The sequence below is a fragment of the Pantherophis guttatus genome, chromosome 3 (assembly GCF_059756535.1).
Source record: "Pantherophis guttatus breed Tessera chromosome 3, ASM5975653v1, whole genome shotgun sequence".
Taxonomy (NCBI): Eukaryota; Metazoa; Chordata; class Lepidosauria; order Squamata; family Colubridae; genus Pantherophis; species Pantherophis guttatus.
The window spans coordinates 81,824,035-81,844,737 of record NC_142065.1 but is presented as its reverse complement, the minus strand read 5'-3'; the positions used below and the strand labels follow the sequence as shown (position 1 = coordinate 81,844,737).

The 20,703-nt window shown below is 38.4% G+C and overlaps 1 long non-coding RNA gene across 1 annotated transcript; it reads right to left on the bottom strand.

The window, feature by feature from the left end:
- Window positions 1-454: 454 nt before the first annotated feature.
- Window positions 455-7,889, bottom strand: LOC117677175 (uncharacterized). The gene is made up of 4 exons (XR_015733146.1): window positions 7,757-7,889; window positions 5,408-5,487; window positions 2,104-2,211; window positions 455-743 (listed from the first exon to the last, which is right to left on the bottom strand). It is a non-coding gene; the product is annotated as an uncharacterized LOC117677175 (long non-coding RNA).
- Between the last annotated feature and the right edge of the window lie 12,814 nt (window positions 7,890-20,703).

The window sequence follows — 20,703 nt, the reverse complement described above, 5'->3', positions numbered from 1 at the left end:
TGTACAATAACTAGAGTCAATTTGGAGTTGCCTGGTGGCTATATTAAATAAATAGATTAAATTAAACAAAATGAGGAGCAGGGATCAAGAGTCTTAGTTTTATAATTAAAAATCAGATGGGATCTCTGGAATGAGAGCATTATTTGAAACCCATTGTTTTTATACTTTGAAAGTTTTAGCAAGTTCACCTTATTTCCTTTTAGTTTATGGTATTTTGGAATCATATACTGTATATTTAGACTCCAGATCAGCTCTGAATGTTATTCTCCCAAGTCCAGTCTCTTCTCTCTGAAAATCATCCCTCTCTACCATGATCTCTTTCAAGGATCAGAAGTAGGGTGGACCATGGTGCACAGATTGTTTTCCATATCAAATATTAAAATCACTCCCATAAGGAAAAAATGAGTGCTGTTAAAATGAATCACTCAGGATAGGAGGGGTACCATATACGTTTGGGATTCTTAAGATTGAAATGTTTTTATTGTTGTTAGTTGTGAAGTTGTGTCCGACCATCAAGATTCCATAGACAATGTTCCTCCAGGCCTTCCTGCCCTCTACCATCTTCTGGAGTCCATTTAAACTCATGCCTACTGCTTCAGTGACTCCATCCAGCCACCTCATTCTCTGTCATCGCATTCTTCTTTTGCCTTCAATCTTTCCCTGCATTAGGCTCTTCTCCAGTGAGACGTTCCTTCTCATTAGGTGGCCAAAGTATTTAAGTTTCATCTTCAGGATCTGGCCTTCTAAAGAGCAGTCAGGGTTGAAATATAGAATAGGTAAACCCATTTCATAAATAAATTTCCTCATGACAAAAACAATGATCTTTGTGGTTGGCCAACTAAATCCAGAAAGTTTATAAAATGAACTAGCGGTAATGACATTTTCAGCACAATCACAAGGGAGATCTATAAAACCATAATAAGTGGTTAATGGTCATGTCTAGCAATAAAGAACAATAGGAAGAATCCAAAGTAAAGCAGTGCATTATCTAGTAACAATCAGTTGTATTCTTCACATTGCTATTGGTAAAGAAAAAAAGGAGAAAGCTTTCCACTTTGAAAGTAATAAAGACATTTGGGCTTATTAGTTTAATTGGTTGTGTAGTTTAACTTGTTTCATTCTGACAAAATACAGAAGGAAGAAGAGATGGGGAAAAAGGGGAAAGGCAACAAAAATATTTGGGTACCCATTTATCTTAAAACAGTCAGTTCTGATGGAAAGGGAAAACTTAAAATTCCCAGGTTCTATCATCGTTTCTCGAAATGATGGTCCTGCTGTTTTTCTTCACATAGATGTTGGTTGCAATGGCTTCTGACAGGAGGAAAACTGATCCTAGCTGTTCATTTACTTAATTCATTCACTTAATAATAAACCAGATTATGAAAATGAGTTGTTTTTTTCTTCGTCAGGTTGCTAAAAATTCAGTAATAGAATTTTGATTGCATCATTGTCATCATTGCATGGTAAATAGGCTTTAGGTGTTAGAGAAACAAGGGGCCTTTCAATCTGCTGAAATGCTTTGACTGAAGAATGCATGGCAGAGGAATGTATGTGTGTGCATGTGCCAAATATCACTCACTCACCACAAAATCTCCAGAACGGTAAAGCCTACAAACTTGAAATTTGGCACATATATTCCTCTTGGCTTCTAGGTGCTTGCTAAGAAAGGGTTTTTTGAAATGACCATCAGATCATTAGTATTTCATATACAGTGTTATATTCACACACTCTGATGCTAAGGAATTAGACATTCTCCTCCCCCTCCCCCTCCCCACCTGAAAAGAACTCTGTTCCAACTGCCACTTGTCTTATATTAACACGCTCTGATGCTACCCCTTCGCTAAACCAGTCATGGGCGTGGCCAGCGCATGACTCATCCGGCCTGTGGGCTGGGTCATTCTACTCCCCCTCCCCCTCTGTTCCAACTGCCAGTTGCCTTATATTAACATGCTCTGATGCTACAGAGTTACACATTCTACATTAAGTTTCAGGCTTTAAATGTCAATTTATCACACCCAGTCACATAGTTTCGTAGCGAAGCACGGGCGTCCAGCTAGTATATATGTATATTTGCATCTTTTATTTCTTTATTTGATTGTTTACCTGAGGTCCTATTGCATCAGTATCATATTTCAATCCATTGGCTTTTGGTTCCAAACTCCTCAGATCTTCAGGTGCTCAGACAGGATGGATTTCACTTTTTTCTTTATCCTGGAAACATCACAAGAGAGAAAAAAAGCATTCAAATATAATTGAATGATACTTTTTCAAAATCTTAATAGGCTCCATAGTTTGCCAACTTCAGAGCCATGATCAACTAATGAGTTGTAATTCCCCATTTCAAATATCTCATATAAGTAAACTATAACCTGTGGGGGTAAGTCACATAAAAAGTACTGATCAGGCCTTGAATTTTAAAACTATAAGGGAGCAGAGAACAGCTTTTTAAGCCTTTGAGCCTAAATGGTAGTCTTTGCAATGCTCTGGAAGATTTGCTAATCCTGAACCCAAAAAGTGCTTGAAGATTCCTTTAAAACCATCCTGTAAATAAATATGGAGGAGTGTTTGGGGAACTAGATCTTGTTGAGGAGGTTTTACCTGGAACAATTTTTTAACAGCTATGTTCCATTTCACTCAAAAGACAGTTTATCAAGGAAAACCAGAATCTTTAATTCTGGTTGGGTAATCAGGCAGCATTGTACCTGGATGGAGATATTCTAATTGAAGTATTGTTGTCAGAGACATGAAATATCCTTTAGTACAATGGTTCCTTTAGTACAATGATGTTTCTAGTATAAAGAAACACTGATATTCCACCTGGACAACTTGAAGATATGTGGACTTCAACTCCCAGAATTTTCCAGCCAGCATACGGTTGAAGTCCACATATCTTCAAACTGCCCAGATTGAGAAACACTGCTTATTTACTATATTGGTAAATTGGGAAAGGTAAGTCTGGAATATGAAGAGGCATAAGGATAGGTGCTTCTACCAAAAAATGAAAAATAAGTGACTTCTGCATTCACACTTTGCTCAGAATTCTAATGTGCCTTGCTTATTTTTGGCTTATGTGTTGTGTGAACTGATCTATTGTGGTTTGTAAATGCAGCCCACTGTAATTCACTCAGCAGACAATGGTTTCAACTGGCAAAACATATTATCAAGAAATTGTTGAATATTCCCCATTTCCTTTGGAAATGTTGTTTCCAAAGGAATTTTGCTTTCTGAAATTTTAGTAAAACTACCTTGTGTCCTTCCCCATTGTCACAATGGCAGCTAGAAGCTGTTGGTCCAATAATTAGCTGCATTTGCACCTGAAAGGATTGTTGGTCTATTGTTCCATAGTTTATTTGATTATTTGTCTTTTGAATGCACTTAACTATGGACTGTGTCTTCTCTTGGCTATCAAAATGGATATATTTCTTTAATGTTTCAGAATGAGGAAGGGAATAGGGGAAGGTCTGTCAAACCCCAGGCCTTCTCCCTTGGTGCACATTATTAGAGTCTTTTTAGAGACAAGCAAATAATTTTGCTGTCATTGGTCTTGTTCAAATAGACGCTGTTTATTTATGCAATACACTTGGGGAAGGGTGTTGAAGGAAAGATCACCGGCGAGCAGCTGACACAGAAGCACACTCATCTGAAAACATTCTCAAACAATGCCCTGTCAGAGAGGGTTCACTTTAAAAAATATTGCTGATGGCACAGTTTGGGCTTGCTCGCTCTCCTTCACTATGAAGCCAATTTATATTGCTCCGATAGGGCAAGGAGGATGTAAAGTAAGGAAAAATTAGGCTTCTATAACGGGGCACTGCGATCAAACTGCAAAAATGAGACAAGTTGAAAGCCTGGTTTTCAATGGAATAACCGGGACCTGGATCTTCAATCTCTCTCTCTCTATCTCCCAATAGAATGGCAAAATGTGTAAGGCACAATTTTGTTGATTTCACATAAACAAGCCTTTGTCAAGATGTGTTGTTTGTAACTCCCAGAATTCCTCAATGACCAGGACTGGGAATTCTGGGAAGTGAAGTTAATATATTTGGGTAGGATCTAGGCCAGGGAAGATTGACCTGGGTTTTAGTATTTTATTCCAGCTGAGGTGGTGGCCTTATTAGTTAAGATCATTAGTAACTACTTTTATTTGTTGTGGTAATTAAACATCTTTCAAAAATAAAAAAAAATGTGTGCTGAGTTTCCCTGCTGCTGTTTGGTATATTAAATTATAGAGGGCTGTTTGTAGTGTGTTTTGTGTGTGTGTGTGTTATGAGTCATTCAGCAGTCTTTATAATGGCATTTGTGAATGTGTTTCCATGCAAGACACATGTGACAAGAACATGATGGCTAATTTGCACTTTAGAGTTCAGAAACATTTCAAGAAGTTCAGTAAGATCATTTTCAGTCATAACTTCAAGTCCATATTTAGAAAGTGCAGGATTGGGAAAATAATAAATAATAATAAATAAATAATAATAAATAACTTTATTGTCATTGTACTTGTATACACAGTATACCCATCCAACGAAATTCGCTTAACACCCAAAGACCATGTCCAACACACATAACCAGTGGTGGGATTCAAGTAATTTAACAACTGGCTCTCTGCCCTAATGATTTCTTCCAACAACCAGTTTGCCAAACTACTCAGAAAGTTAACAACCGGTTCTCCCGAAGTGGTGCGAACTGGCTGAATCCCACCACTGCACATAACAATCCCCAAACACACTCCAACCCACCACAATTCTCCACCCCTAAACCACCCAAACATCCACACAACAGACCAAGTAATACTGTCCAACAGCTCACTGATGGTGGTCCTTTAGTTCATTGTTGAGTGCAATTATAGCTCTATGGATAAAATCTATTCAGAAAATGTGTGGTCCGAGTTTTAATTGTTCTGTATCTTCACCCTCATTATTTTTGTGAAAATGAAATGTAGCCATAAGTTTAAAAAAAGAAAAACTGTGGCTTAATATTTTTAAGATCCTCTAATCCTGAACAGAGGTACCAGGGGACTTTGGTATATAGATCCAGGGTCCCCAAACCATGGGATTTATTAATATTTATTTATTGATTAAATTTATATGCTGCCCATATTGCTATTTAGAGCGACCGAACAATCCTCACATTGGGTTGGTTGATCACATTTTAAAGGAAGTAAAATCATAATTTCAAGAGGGAGGGCATATGATCATTAAGTTCAAAGATCATTACATGACTTAAGTGTGCCACTGGGTCAGATAAAGTTTTTTCAGGGGGATTAGTCTCTCCCATGGGCAAAATTTAAATGACACAAATGTAGAGGATACATTTCATCACAAAGATAAAAATATTATTTGAAGAACCATTATACACAGGTTTCAATAAATCGACATTGACGGAATGCCATTCTTTTTCTTATTCTTACTTTCCAGGCTCTTAGAACTTTAGGATAAATTTCAGTAGACATACTGGATAACGGGCTTTCAGCCTTCTGTCCAACTTCAGCTGAAAAAATAGAGACATTTTATTTATTTATTTATTTAATTTAAATTTGTATACCGTCCTTCTCCTAGTGGACTCAGGGTGGTGCACAGCCAAGTAAAAAACATCCAATACAAAATTTAAAAATTTAAAAGAATTATACCCTTTGGCCAAAAATTTAAGAACCTTACAACTAAAACCCATTAAACAATTAAAAATCTAATATCTCAAAAATGGGGGGGGGGGGATGGTTCACACCAGCCCTGCTTGATGGAAGAGAAAAGTTTTTAGGGCATGGCGAAAAGCCCGGAGATCTGATATCCTCCGTATCTCCGGGGGCAAATTGTTCCAGAGGACAGGTGCTGCCACAGAGAAGGCCCTCCCCCTGGGGGTCGCCAGCCGACACTGCTTAGCTGATGGCACCCTGAGGAGTCCCTCTCTGTGGGAGCGTACTGGCCGGTGGGAGGCTATTGGCGGCAGAAGGCGGTCCCGCAAATACCCAGGTCCGATGCCATGGAGCGCTTTAAAGATGGTAACCAGTACCTGGTTTTAATTGATAATCTCCCAGCTTTACCCTTTTTAAAAATTTAAATCTTTTAAATAGAAAGGACAGATACCCATTATAATGACTAAAAAAAAAAAGCCCACTAGCCTTCCTTCCAGTTTCTCAGATAGAATTATTGTGTTTAAAGAGTAGGTTTTTAAGAGATGTATCATTGGTTTGACTGCAAAGGAGGTGTTTCCTTGTCTTTTCATTAAGAATAAATTCAGCCCAAGGGTGCAGTGTGGCTTGGCAAATAGCATTATAATAGTCAGAATGTTGCTTACTGGAAGCCTGAATTAATGATAAAATTTAAAGTATGCAGTGTCCACATAATGCAAGGAGATCATTATGTCTCTCTCTCTCTCTCTCTCTGTATACATGGTACTGAAGATGCAACTGCTAATTATTGTATGAATTTTTAAATGTAAATGTACTGTAAATTTTGTATAGTACTAGTGTGACCTTATAGAGAAGAAGGAAAAGTTGACAGGGGGCCTGTAATTATAAGATGGTGAAGAAATGCTGTAATTATTTACTATTTTTAGGCCCAGTGTGCATAGCCTCTTAATTTGCATAAGCTTTAGACATTCACACGTTTTCTGCCTTAGCTCGGGGATGATAAATTCTTCTTCCTATGAAAGAGGAAGACAGTTTCCACAAGAAGTTGGCCAACTGGGAGCCTGATTATAATGAACAACAAAATTGTTGGTGGCAGCTTTACCAAATAATAATAATAAAATAAAATAAAAGATGGGGAGAGTTTATTTAGATAAAATTGGTTCTAAACCAAGATTCAAAACAACCCCTCCTTTGGATCTTGAAAACTTGCGATTTGCTTTTAGAGAATTGACTAAATTATCATTGTGGCTAAAGCATTAGCTTAATATAAAGTGGGAGGTGGGAAAGGGGAAAAAAACGGGAAGAAAAGCCCGCAGCTCCCCGGTAATCTATTTATCACGTGTAGAGGTTGATTATGACAGTATGTTCTTATTAGGGATGAATATTTTGTGCTCATTAAGCTTACCCCCTTGAGTACGCGAGGATGTAAAGTGTATTTTCTTTTTTTTTTTTCAGCAAGTACCATACAATGTAATCTGCTTTTATTGTTTTATGTTTAGCTTCCATTTGCCTTGCTGCTTTTCCTTCTTAGGAAAAAGTAGCCCAGCCCATCTGGAAGCATCAGCTCACCTCCCAAGGAATATAGATAAAGCAATGCTTGAATGGTGAGAAACTACTAGAGTCTTTGGGACAGAGAAAGAGAGAACTGTCCTGGCCAGTAGTGGGTTTCAAATCCCGTCGCTACCGGTTTGCTCGTGGGCATGTGCGTGTGTTCGCGCAATGCTTCTACACATACGCAGAGACATCCGGGCGCGTGGGCGGAGCCTCCTGCCGCCACTACTGGTTTGCCTGATCTGGGGCGAACTGGTAGCAACCGACCACTGGTCCTGGCCCCACAAGATAGAAAGGGTCCAGTGCAAAATAGGGACCAGAGTTTCAAATAACCAATTAGATGGATTCCTTTCCAAATGGGCATCACTCATCACTTAAAATATAATTCCGAGGTATATTTTGCTTTTCCCAGTTGCATCCCACTTAATGCACCATCAATGGATTAAAATTTAGAGGGAGAGGAAAAAATACTACTATTGTAGCATTGGGTGCAATGAGAACAAAGGAGAGGGTCAAGCATTTTCTGCTCTGTAGGTTCTTTCAAGACTAGATTTATTACTTACTTTATCTCTAAATTACCTTTTGGTTTTGTCACTTGCTTTCAGATGATTGGCATGAACAGTGCTGAAATTGTTGAGATGGACAAAATGAATAAAACAGGCCCTCAAAGGGCTCCCGAACTCTTTGTACTGTAAAATGATGACAGTGGTTCAAAATAAGCAAATATAAAGTTGAAAGACCATTTGAAAGACTATTTCTAACTTTACAAACTATATGCTCCTGATGTCTGAGAAAAGATCTTCAGGTTGTGGTGGTGGACAATAAAGTTACTTGTTTGTTTATCATTACAGTTCTCTATGACTTCCAGAATAAGATGTAGCATGACCCTGAATACTACTTGCTGAAAAAGTCATGAGAGTTGGAGTTATGTCTGGCTTGTTGGATTCTCATAGAATTCTTTAGCTATAGAAGAAGCATCATTCTATATATTTAGATCTTTTTAAAAAAGGATTATTTGCATGCACATGTGTTCAATTTTGATAAAGTTTCCCATGTCACAGGATGTAGATATAGTATTATCCTCCTCGGGAAACACAGAGTCCATCCCTATATATGCCTAATCAAAAGTCAGTCCCAAAGAGTTCAGTGGAGCTTAAGGTGAGCTGATATTGTGAAATGCGTTATGAGGTATTATTTGAATTAAAATTTAACTTGGATTAATAGAAGGGTAATTGTTTTGATTAAGTTAATATGAGTAAACTCTCTATAAGATGGTAATAGTTGAGATATGTGATTTAAGATTAAGAAATAAATGTTATGGCAAAAATAGAATATATAAAATTTTGTTAAAGTTGACAAAAAATTGAACAAATGTATGACTGGATCAATGCTCTGTTCTGAAAAGATGTATTGTATGTTTATTCCTGTGTTAAAAAAAAAATCTGCAAAAAAAAAAAAGGTGAGCTGATATAGGATTGCTGCTGAAAGTACCACAGATCAGTATATATTTTAGGAGAATAAAATATATTTTATTGATTAGCTTAAGTTCCGCTAATTTGTGTAAAGGTAAGTTTCACCTTCAATGCCCTTTTTCACTGCAGTTTTAACCAAGAAAACCTATAATATGTAATATTCAGTTGGTTGACAATTCTGATATCTTAGTGTTATGTGTTTGTTGTAATTTAAAGAGTTTTCCCCTCTAATTACACAAATAATTTTCTATTATATATGGGTCAACACTTGAAATTGGAAGTTCTGCCATCCAAACTGAAGCTCACCCTTCCAGTGTGAGTTAAATCTAAAGGGCCTTATTGAAAGTCAGTAGAGGGGATGCGTAAAAAATGATGCTATACTTGATGTAGATTCCTGGGAATCCTCAGTCACCTGTCATGCTGTCATATCATTTGAATAGAATAATCATATTTATGGCCCCCTTCAGTTTTATGATTCTATGATATTTTCTGATCCTTTGAAGGTGCTCTTTCCATTGCAATGCTTGTTTGCTAGTTTCACCCATGCCTAATATTTTTTTCCCCATTAATAAAGCTAGCTCTGATCTTTTATGATCTAAACTTGTATATTTACCAATGTTTTAGGCTACCCACTGATTTTTGGAAACATCAATCCAGCACACACAAAACACACACATACAGATCGAAAGGGCAGAACATAATTGTTATTATTTTTATCATTGTTATGATTCTATCTTTCACAATAGTTGCTGAACAAACATTATTCAAATTCGAAACAAATAAGAGGTGAGGAAACATTCAGCAAAGGCTGACCCTGGAGAAAATCTGGACTGTATTTCATTACACTGGATGATGTTTTGAGTGGGGCTCATTCATCTAAAAAGGTGACTTTCTAAAGCAGTTAAGCAAGATCAGTGATAGCTACAGATCTCAGGAAATAGGATATTAGGGAACATCTTAGAAATGTTTTGGAAATTATCTCTTTTGCTGTTTTTTTCCCCTTGGATTTCACCTTTTGGACTAGATGCCAGAATTGTAACTTGCTTAGTAGCAAGGCAGTTTATTTCTAATTTATATTTTCTACATTTTGCACTTCAATTAAACAAGATTTGAATCTTTTCTTGTCTTGTTTGAACCATATCTGTCTTGTTCTGTTGATCAAATCTTTATTATGGTCACAGACTAAAAGTATGAAAAGCCAGAAGATGTAAAAGATACATGCATTACTTGTACAGCATTAAAACAAAGAGTATATATAAAAATATACTATATTTTTAAAAATCTGAAAGAAAGGGTAGGATCATCACATAAGAATTAGATGTCTTGCTCCCATTCTGCACTATTGGGTGGAACAACAATGAATATGTTTCACAACAACAAGATCAAATGGGAGAAATGCATGACAATAACCAGCATATAGATTATTTATTCTGTCTAATCTGTATAATTTTTATAGGATCCTTATTTTCTCAATGGATAAGTTAGTTTTGACTGGGCATAATTACCATGTGCAAATAAAAGTCAAACAAATTCTTCTCTTACCATCCAATTCATCATGTTTCAGGACACTTATTGGGATATTAATCAAGAAATAGGACAACAAGAATCCAGTAAACCTGCAAAGTTTAAATTTGCAGCTGAGGAAATATTTAGAAAGGTTTCTGTTTCTGTGTTGGGTTTATAGGATTGCCATCCAAACATCTTCCTTTAGCCTGGAAAATAATCATAGGGAAAAACTGTAACTCAGAGCATCATTGTAATGTGCTACATTGCACCCACAGCCGTGTTGACAGTGCAAATTATTTTGGGCAAGAACAACAGCGGTCTATGTAATGCAAACTGATTGCATGCAGCTGATTGGATTTCATCTAACAATCCTTCAGATCCACAGAAACACACGATGAACATCTAGTACGTTTAATCCCTTTGTGTATTTTCGGAATGCTGCTTTCGTGGGCCATATGATGGAAGGAGAAGCTTTATCAGACTCTCTGGTTGGGCGCAAAGGACATCATTCAATTTTTTAAAAAATTCACATGCAGTCTACTCTTATTGCTTGTTAAAAGGTCTGCCACCCTGTGTGCAAGCAGGCTTATAGCAACCGTAGGCTAAGATGCCTTATTTATTCAAATTGAGTGGGCAATGGGAATTGGACCCAGGTAATTGCTTTTTTTTTTTTTTTTTTTTGAACCAAACGCAATGAAATCAACACAGTGATGCCATTGCAGATTTATATGGAATTTGCATTTCCATACTTCTTTTAAAACTTGAGATTTTGGGTGACAGGATTGGCCAAAAAAAAAATAGTCAGATTTTTCTATTATTGAATAGACAAAGGAAAAGAACTTGACTTCGTTGCTCTTTGTTCTTAATGTTGCTGTTATTGCTTTAATCCAATATTTGAAATGCATGCATGCGTAATTAAATTAAATGGGACAAATCTGTATCCATCCTCTTTCTTAATAGGGAGCTTGCAATATTTTATTAGGGAAGCTACTGCACCAATTTGATCGATAGTTCCTGGATCATATTACAACTCAATCAACAGATGTGTTGTTAAGGCATATTGGTGGCACCTTAGTCACAAGTATCCTTTCATTTCTGTTAGAATTCAACAAACAAGGTGATAACAGAACTATAAATGCATACAATATGCGTTATACATTTATATAATAAATATTGTTTGAAAATTCTATGATATTTTCCTTCCTTCCTTCCTTCCTTCCTTCCTTCCTTCCTTCCTTCCTTCCTTCCTTCCTTCCTTCCTTCCTCACAAGTAACGACAGCAAAGACATTTCATACCCTTCGCGTGTAGTGAATAACAAATACAAAGCATTTTTGCTGTCAAAGTTGCAGTTCAGAAGTTGTATCTGAATATAGTGGGCCTCCGTATTGCTTTTATTTCACAAACAGAATTAATAGCCAAGTTCTATCTATCCTTAACAGGAAAAAAAGCACCTGGTATTTTTAAAGTTTTTGTGTAGTTACAGTTACAAATATTTTATCTCAGCACATCAGAAGAGAACAAAACACCTCTACTGTCTGCCTGATTGTACATGAACTACTAGTACAGCCAACACTGCCTGTCATTTTTTTTCTTACATATATGTTCCCTTTCATAAAAAGAAATATATTCCACCCCTGCCTACTGAGATGGATACCAGGCGCTGAGTAAGCTTCTTTTCTTAAACAAGGCATCAAAAAAAGATATTACAATCCAGTGATGTTCTCTACAATAGTCAAAGGTTGCACAATTTCTGACCCACAATGTAGACTGTAACCCATCAACAACAGCATATGAAGGCCTGCCAAGGATTTCCAAAGACTGTTACTAACTTTGTTTTGGTAATCAACAATAATAAATGTATTAAAATTTTGGTGAGTCAGAAAAAAGCTGAGTTTAGATTTTTAGAAGTTGGAAAAGCTTGAAGAAATCTAGAAGATCCACATTCATACAGAATATCCGACCGTAGGTGCCATCTAGTCCCTTGTAGCATGCAAGAATTCTAGAGCCATTCTAGAATTCTAGAGCTATTTCTCATCCTATAATCCAGGTATTCCTCCAGAATCCCATAATTGCTGAAATCTCACATGTTTGAAGCAGAATCGTGCAAGACTTCAGGTTTGGGCATTCTTGTGCTAGATTCGAAATCATTCAGGATATTAGCGATGGGAAATCACTCTGTGTCAGTCTATTGGAGGATTAGTCTAATGCTCATAAAACTGCTTGAAATCTCTCGCTGCATTTGTTTAAAGGCCCTTTTCACTGAAGTCTTCAAGCTGAAATTAGATACTGTAGTAACCTGTGAAAGATGTAGCAGCAGAATCCAACTACTCGTAGAGCAAAAGAAAATGGCTGCCCAAACTCCTTTCAACTCTGTGATTCTGTGTAAGATAGATAGTGATTCATTTGAATAGATTTTGCTTCATTTAATCTCCATTGTTTTAAAGGACAGTTGTTCCCAATGCTGTGCTTTTTGGGTTTCTATTCAAATGAAGAAATGCTTGCTGGTAGCAAAAAGCATGATTTCTCCTGCTTTGGTGCCAATGTATTTTTACCTTCTTATGAGAATCTTGAATCTCAGTAAAGGAAGCTATCTCAGGTTTGGCTTTCAGGAATTATAGGCAGGTCTTTTCCCAACCTACCTGGAAATGCTGAGGCTTGAAGCTGGAACCTTGGCTTGCAAAACGGACATCATACTTCTAGGTCACAACAAATCTCCTCTGAAAGGTGTCTTGTGTTTCAGAATGCTCGTTCTCCAAAATGCTGGGAGAGAGAGAGTAGTATTAATTTCATTTCTGTGAAGGACCAACCCTAATAGGAAGTCAGAGGATTCCATAGCCTGCTTTCTTCTGGACCCATCTGCCAATGTCATCAAGCTACCTTAGAATTTCCATCTAGTCTGTGCTACCTATTGCAGTCTGTTCAGATCTTGCGTGCTGGTGACTACTACTAATACGTCAGTCATGCTTTAATTAGATGCTCAGCTGTTGTTTTGAGAAGACAAACATGAGTAAGAAGTCTACTAAAGAATAACCAGAAGTACATTTTCAAATTCATTTCAAGTCTAACCGATTTACAGAAAAATGTAAAGGAACTAACATTAAAAAGGAAGAATTTGTGGGATCAGCTGCTTTTCCTTACCATACGTTTCAATTTTTTTGCTTCTTTGGTTACAGAATGGTCTGAAGGAAGCAGATTATTTGACTGTGTCACCAGTATTGTTAATTTTTACCATTAATTTTACTTATGGACCTTATCTTTATATCATACTCAATAGTTTAGAGAAGGAAAAGGGAAAGAAGTGGAGTTTTAATGATACCAGTTTTTTTACATAGAATTTGTAGCTTTGTGTGCAGCCCAAATACATTATCAGGAAGTATAATAAAAATTACTAATATTTAGAAATATTTAAGGAACATAGAGCCATTTATTGAATGGAAGGAAGGAAGAAAAAGGAGATAAAGAATTGGCACTAAGAAAATCTTTCCCATGGAAGAGTGGTACAAAATTCATTCTCAATTATTTTCCAAGCGCATCACCCTCCCTTATCGGCTAACAGAGCCACAAGGCATGATGCCAAAGGAGTTAACAGTCTGGCAGGTTTTTTTGTTTTGAAAAAAATAATTCTGATCCAAAGAATGTGTGACAGGCCTTTTGCACCATATGGTGCCCAAGAGTTAATCCGGGGAAGGAGGGTGGACACCTAGGGAGACTTATGTTGAAATGCCATTTAGAAGAGAAACATGAACTTGTGATGGCAAAAGTCCAGAAGTCTAAACAAGCAAGGCTAGGGAGCCAAGAGGCAGGAACTAAGGGAGGGAGACATAGGATAACAACTGCATTTCGGAAAGCTTATCAGAATTTAGTTCCTTAGCTTTGCTTTCTTCACTGCACTCCTGGAAAGGAACAACCTTGTTACCAAACTGCAGATTATATTACTCCGAGAGGAGAGGCTCCAACTGGCGTCAGTTCACCCTGATCTGGTCACCTCATTACGGGTTGGGATATGGGGCTCAGCGGTTGGTCAGAGGACGGTAGATTTTTTCCTTATGAGATTGACAGCACACTCGCCTGGCAGCTCAGTTTGATGGGTTGATTGGCCCTGAAAGCACCACTACTCTGTCAGCTTTTAAAAGAAGCAAATTGAGCTTGTATCAGTGGACTCCTCTGAACACCAGACTCTGTGCGAGTTAGTTTTGCGTTCAACCTGGCTGGAAGCCAGCACTGACCCAACTGGGAAAGAGGGCTCTTTACATTCAGATCCGGGTTCTGCAGAGGCAGGTTTCCCTGGCACATTGACAGGGCAATTGACCTAACTGGAAATAGGAGTTTTCATCTGGCTTCTTTAAGCAATGAACCTAAGCTGGGTAGCTTTTTGGGAGAATGTATTAATGTATCTAAGCAAATTTAGGGGAACAACTTTATGTTTACAAGATGATGGTGTAATATTGAATGGCAGACCAGAGCTCTTACAAACAAAGAGACGTATGTGGATCACTTGTGGGGTGGCACATCCCTTTCAATTCCCCCCCCCAAATAACTACTGGATATCTAACAATAACTAAATAAGTATTTTCCTAAAAATAAAAGGCTGTCATTTTTCATGTAAAGAGAAATAAAGAGGTGTGCCCTTGAAGGCAGTATTGAAATGGGGACAACTCTCGTAATCCTTAAGCAAAGCCTCATAAGCAAATGATTTTTGATTTCATAGAAAATGATTATGTATATATCCATAATCTAAAACAAGATGGAGTGATGACATCAGCAAGTATTGTGGGCCAACTGGCAAAGGAAATCTCAAGACTTTATTGGTTGCAAACATGTAGAAGAGGCCTTCATCCTGCAGTGGATAGACTACAATGATGATGAAGATATTTATATGTATGTATGTGTATGTGTATGCAAGTCTTGGTGTATTCAGGTCTTTTCCCGTGTAAGATTGAGAGTATCTTGGCGACATTTCAACAAGATCCCACTCGACATCTTCAGGCTGGTGTCTTCGGCTTCGTGCATGTGCGAGCAAAGCGTGATTGGAGATGCCGTATCTCTATAAATACTGGTGGGGAGGTGTGGAGTGCTGGCTTTGTTGTTGTAAGCGGGTTGGTTGGTTGTGTTGTTACATCTTGATTAGTTGATGGAGTTGATGTTTGCAGTTTAGTCGGCTGTTTCGTAACATCCTGTGTGGCCGAGGTCCTATCTGTGTGCCTATTAGGTTTTTGTGTTGTAACAACCTGGGTAATAGGCTGTGTGGCAGCATCCTGAGCTCCAGTGTTGTGACATCCTGAATCTTATGCTGCAACATCCTGGGTAGTTGGCTGTGTTGTAACATCCTGAGCTTTAGTGTTGTAACATCCTGAGTTCTGTGATGTATTGTCTTGAGCAGATGGCTGTGATGCAACATCCCGGGCTTTGGTTTGGCTCCAAGTCTGAGATCTTGTCATGTGCTCATGGTGTGTGTTAGTTTGCTTTGTGTGGGGATCGGAGGAGGGCGCAGCAGCTGGTGATGCCGCCGCGGTCCGGCACCTGGAAGGTGGCTGCATTTGTATGTGTATGTATATGTGTATGTGACGGTGTATCTATATGTGTATATATGTATAAAACAAAGATCCTCTTTGTACATAGATACTCTTTTCTTTCTCAGTCTTTCAATCTTTCTGTCCTACCTCCACCACCACTACCCTCTTTCTCTCACACAACACATACACACCACACAGCATCTTATGGAATGAGTACAGATTGCAGCCAGCATTTGGTTGATTGATTGATTTACTATATTTGTATGCTGCTCATACAAAGTTCTGACTGGCTAACGAACAGAAACATCAAGCAAGAGGCCCTCCATAAAAACCAAATAAGCCCACTGAAATTATCATCTCAATGCCAAGAGAACAACATATACGGGCCTGTGTTCACCAATGTACCTCAATATTCCTCATGGGCTAGATGGAATAGTTAGGTCTTAATTGCTCTCCTGAAGCCCAGAAGGTCTGTCAAATCCTATCTTGGATTTGTGGATAGATGGGACCTGGAGGAAGTTGACCCTGTTCAAAATGATTGGATGAAAAGTCCTAGAGATAAGTGGATCTGGAATCACATTGGGCCTCAAAGGTGACAATCAGTACCTTGAACTGTACCCGGAAGCCAACCAGTAGTCAATGGAACTCCAGAGCAGAGAGGTCATCGGAGTGTAACTGCGAACACCCATCACTGCTCAGGCTGCCACATATGACCCAGCTGCAGCTTACAAATACTTTCCAAGGGCAGCCCCATGTTAACTGGTGTGTTAACAGTTGTCAAATACAATTATCTATGTTTTTGAAATTCTGGGGAAAGATTGCCGTAATGCACTCTACAATGGGATGCCTATGAAGAGAAATGGTGTAGCTTGCCAGTTGATGAATATTGGAAAGGAAGAACCATATTCAGCCAGGTCTTTGGCATCGCCTTAGCCTCAATTCAGGACCACAGAACAAAGGCTTACGAACAATTTTGCTTCCACTCTCCCTGTAGGAATAGCACTATTAGTAGCAATATGATCAGCTCATTTTAACTTACCCTGAATGGATATATTCAGTTGCTAGGAGAAACTGACATTTTGGAATGATCTTTCCCAGGAGGTTAAAAACAGCATTTCCCTTGATAGCTATGCCGAAGTCTGTTAAATTATCTTGTTCTTATAGACATGGTAGTCCTTTGGGTTCACAGAAGACACTCTGTTGAGAAGCTCATTTGTGGACACAGAGTGGCTCTGCAGTCTCAGTCTGGAAGGCAGAGTCTAGCACAATTGAGGCACTGGAAGACGGTTGTTGTAATAACTGTGGGTGTTATTCTGTGATGCTGCTCATTGTTTTCTGTCAGTTTTTGGCAGTGCTTGTCTTCAAAGCTGGCGGTGGCTTCATAGCACAGGCCTTGCCTACAGGTTGTGCTGCTGCTGCAACATCTACCTCAGTGGTGGGTTTCAAAATTTTTTACTACCAGTTCTGTGGGTGTGGCTTGGTGGGTGTGGCATGGCTTGGTGGGTGTGGCAGGGGAAGGATACTGCAAAATCCCCATTTCCTCACAATCAGCTGGGACTTGGGAGGCAGAGAATAGATGGGGGCGGGGCCAGTCAGAATTTTTACTACCAGTTCTCCGAACTACTCAAAATTTCCGCTACCGGTTCTCCAGAACTGGTCAGAAACTGCTGAAACCCACCTCTGGTCTAGCTGGATGTCATAGTAGTGTAGGGTTTCTTTCACCGTATCTTTGTAGCACTTGCAACCTTGAAGTCTCAACCCAGACTTCAATACACTACAGAGCGAATGGTGAGGCACACAGAGATCTTCTATTCTGATGATGTGTCCCACCCATCTCATCTGGGTTGTGATAATCAGGGTGTCAAGGTTCCAAGTAATAGCCCCATAGAAAGCAGAACTCCGAGGCAGATAGATTCCTCAAAGAACAGTTTTATTGGAGATATCATATTGGCACAAACTGGTGAAAACCGACTCTGAAAGTTCCCACGGTTTTCACCTGATTAAAAAGTGAAAGTTCCCCCTTTCCCCAATCAGTCATGTTGTCCAATCAAGGTGCTGGTTGGTTGTCTGGTTACTTCACCCCTCCTTGTCCAGCCACCTGTTTGAATGTCCTCAGTTCCCACAGGAAACTATTTTGCTTTGGCTACAAAAACCCCATCTAACCGTGCTCCCCTTCCCTATCCCTTTGCATTGTGGCAATCCTGAAGCCTCCAAATGCCTAGGATAAGCATTAAGGCTGCTGATGTTGTTTTATAAAAAATGTAGTCAGAATGATGAATGCAGTTGTGTGGTATTGTACCACAAATTCCATATGACACCATGGAGCATTCATACAACACCATAGTGTCAGTAGACAAAGGGCATCAGTCTGATTTATCTTGATTCCCACCCCCATATCACTAAGTGCAATTAGTCTCATCCTTTTTATCCTGCCTTTATTATTTTTATAATAACTCAAGGTAGCAAACACATCTGATACAGGGGTGGGTTCTACTTACCTTTACTACCGGTTCGCAACAGTAGCATGAGCAGAAGCATTTTGATGACATCGGGGTCGGTGGGCGGAGCCTCCCGCTGGTTTTACTACCGTTCTATAGAACCAGTGCGAACCGGGGGCACCCATCACTGATCTGATACTCTTTCCTCTGTTTTCTCCACAACAAACAACCTGGGAGGTGAGTTGGACTGAGATAGTAACTGGCCCAAAGTCACCCAGTTGGCTTTCACGCCTAAGGCAGGATTAGAACTCACACTTTCCTGTTTCTAACCCTGTGCCTTAACCCCTAGATCTTTTGATTTGATTGCACTCAGAAAAGTCATGTAAGGAGTTGCTTTTGAAATTCCTTCATCATGCATTGCTTTTATTTGGAAATTATATCTATTATTTCTAGAAAGAATAGTTCCCATTTTCTTCCAGTATTTTTAAAAACGTATTTCTTCAATGATCGATTCTGCCAAGTCTCCTAGGCTGGTCATAATTAAAAAGTTAAATCACTTTCTCTTTGAAGATGATAAACTGGTGGGTGAGATATTTCTATCACACAATTTCTCCTTGAATAAATAGCAAAAAAAGGCTCTGTGACAATATAGTTACTGATTTTTTAAAAATGTATTTGCTATGTGTTCTTTTGTTTTGTTTATTGTAATGAATTTTTATATTATGCTGTCAAAACCTTTTGGAACATTCTTGTTACTGAGCCAACTGGCTAATTTGCTTAATGAATTAAAGAGGCATCTCTTTATTTAGTCTCGCTACTATTTACTTACTTTATGCATTTACCTGTTTGTTTTATCAAATGCATATGTTATTTAACTCTGGCTCATTTGCCTTATGTGTTCTCCTTGCTGATCTTCCCAAGTTAATTACCTCCAAGTTGTCAGCAAAAATTCACTTCAAAGGCTTTTTATAATTTCTGGCCCATTTGGGAGTCAACTGCAACGGATGAAAATGTCTTGATATGTCTTTCTTCTTACTATATAAGTATAGAGGGCAGCATTCTTTTTTGCGTTTGCTTTTAATGTGTTTGCATAGAAGTGATTTGTTCTTTTCTGGAAGTTGCATGAATCATAATGGATTCTGTAATTGAGTTTGACCCCCAATCTTCATTAATTTCTGTACAAGATTAGAAAAAAAAAACCCCTTAGATCTTTGAACAGTGCCCCATGAAACTATATTAACATCATTGTGTTCTTTCTGGTTTCTGTCTCCCTTTTTCCTTCCAAGTGGTTGTTATCTGCTGTGCTTTAATTATACTATCTTTTAAAAATCCTCAGCTATTTCCCACCCTGCTGGACTCCAATACATCTTCACAAGACAAGAGGTCCCATCTTATTTTAATCTTACTCGATTAAAGGCAATTGGGATTTTATCCTCTGCCTGCTGAATTCAGTGTCTACATTCCCATTGATTTTGTGGGCTGATAGATTGGTTTGCCAAGGATCACATAAGTCAAGAACCATGACTGTTTGGAATTATGACTGGCTTTCCTTTCCAATATATTTTACTCAAACTTTGGATAGCTAAGTGGACTGGCCAAGCTTCCGTTTTCTATTCCAAAACATTGACATCTAGAATAAGACAATCCCAGTGCCAGTGTTTACATGGATTTTTGTAAAGTTTCTATTGTAAAGTCAGACAAAATGCCAGAACCAATACTTGAAAAATCCAGAATGACAGCAGATTTCTTACTCACTGATTCTGAGCGTCATATTAGTTCCAATTCTATCAAGGTTTTGATGGCACTATGTTTTTATTCCTCTACTTCTGCTAAATCTGATCAATATTGCCCAGAAAAATATTCATCAATAAAAAATAAAACAAATCTCTTTTGAGTCAACATGTCTCCTGATGGCTCCATGGATATGTCAATATAATTTTGTGGCAACAGTACAGAGGTATCATTTTTTTTAACTTCCTGGTATATTTTACAGTCCCTGTGTTTCTTGGTTTGATTTCCATCTGATGATGCAAGTTGTATGGTAATATATTATGATTTGTTTCCCAACAAGTAAAATGCCTATTGTTTAGCTTGGAAGGATAAATATGTTGTTGTTGCTGCTGCTGTTTTTTTTTTAATCTGGATTATTAGTATTAGGAGATACTATGGTCCATTGAGTCAAAACCTGGGACCTTGAGGTGTAGCTGGAGATAGTTGGGATGTTGGAGAAGAAGCAGGTTGATGGACTGGTTATTATCAATTTGTGCTCTTGGTTGAAGTTGACTCTAGAGAGCACCAGAGTTTGCAGCAGTATTCCGCCTGAGCTTTTAGGTGTCAACAGGCTGACTAGTGAACCCCAAAAAAGTAGGCACTCTCAGGAACTTTGTAATCCCAAAAGCAAAACTTTATTGGATACACCATTTCAGTACTGAAAAATCAAAACCAACTCTGGTTTTTCCCATGCAATGCTTGCATGGTTAAACACTAGCTTTGCCTACTCCCCATTCATGGATGTTCACACTGTCCAGTTATGAATCGTCCTTTTGTTTTGGGAACAGTTCACTTCTTTGTCGGACACTTTGTCGAGTGGGTTCTT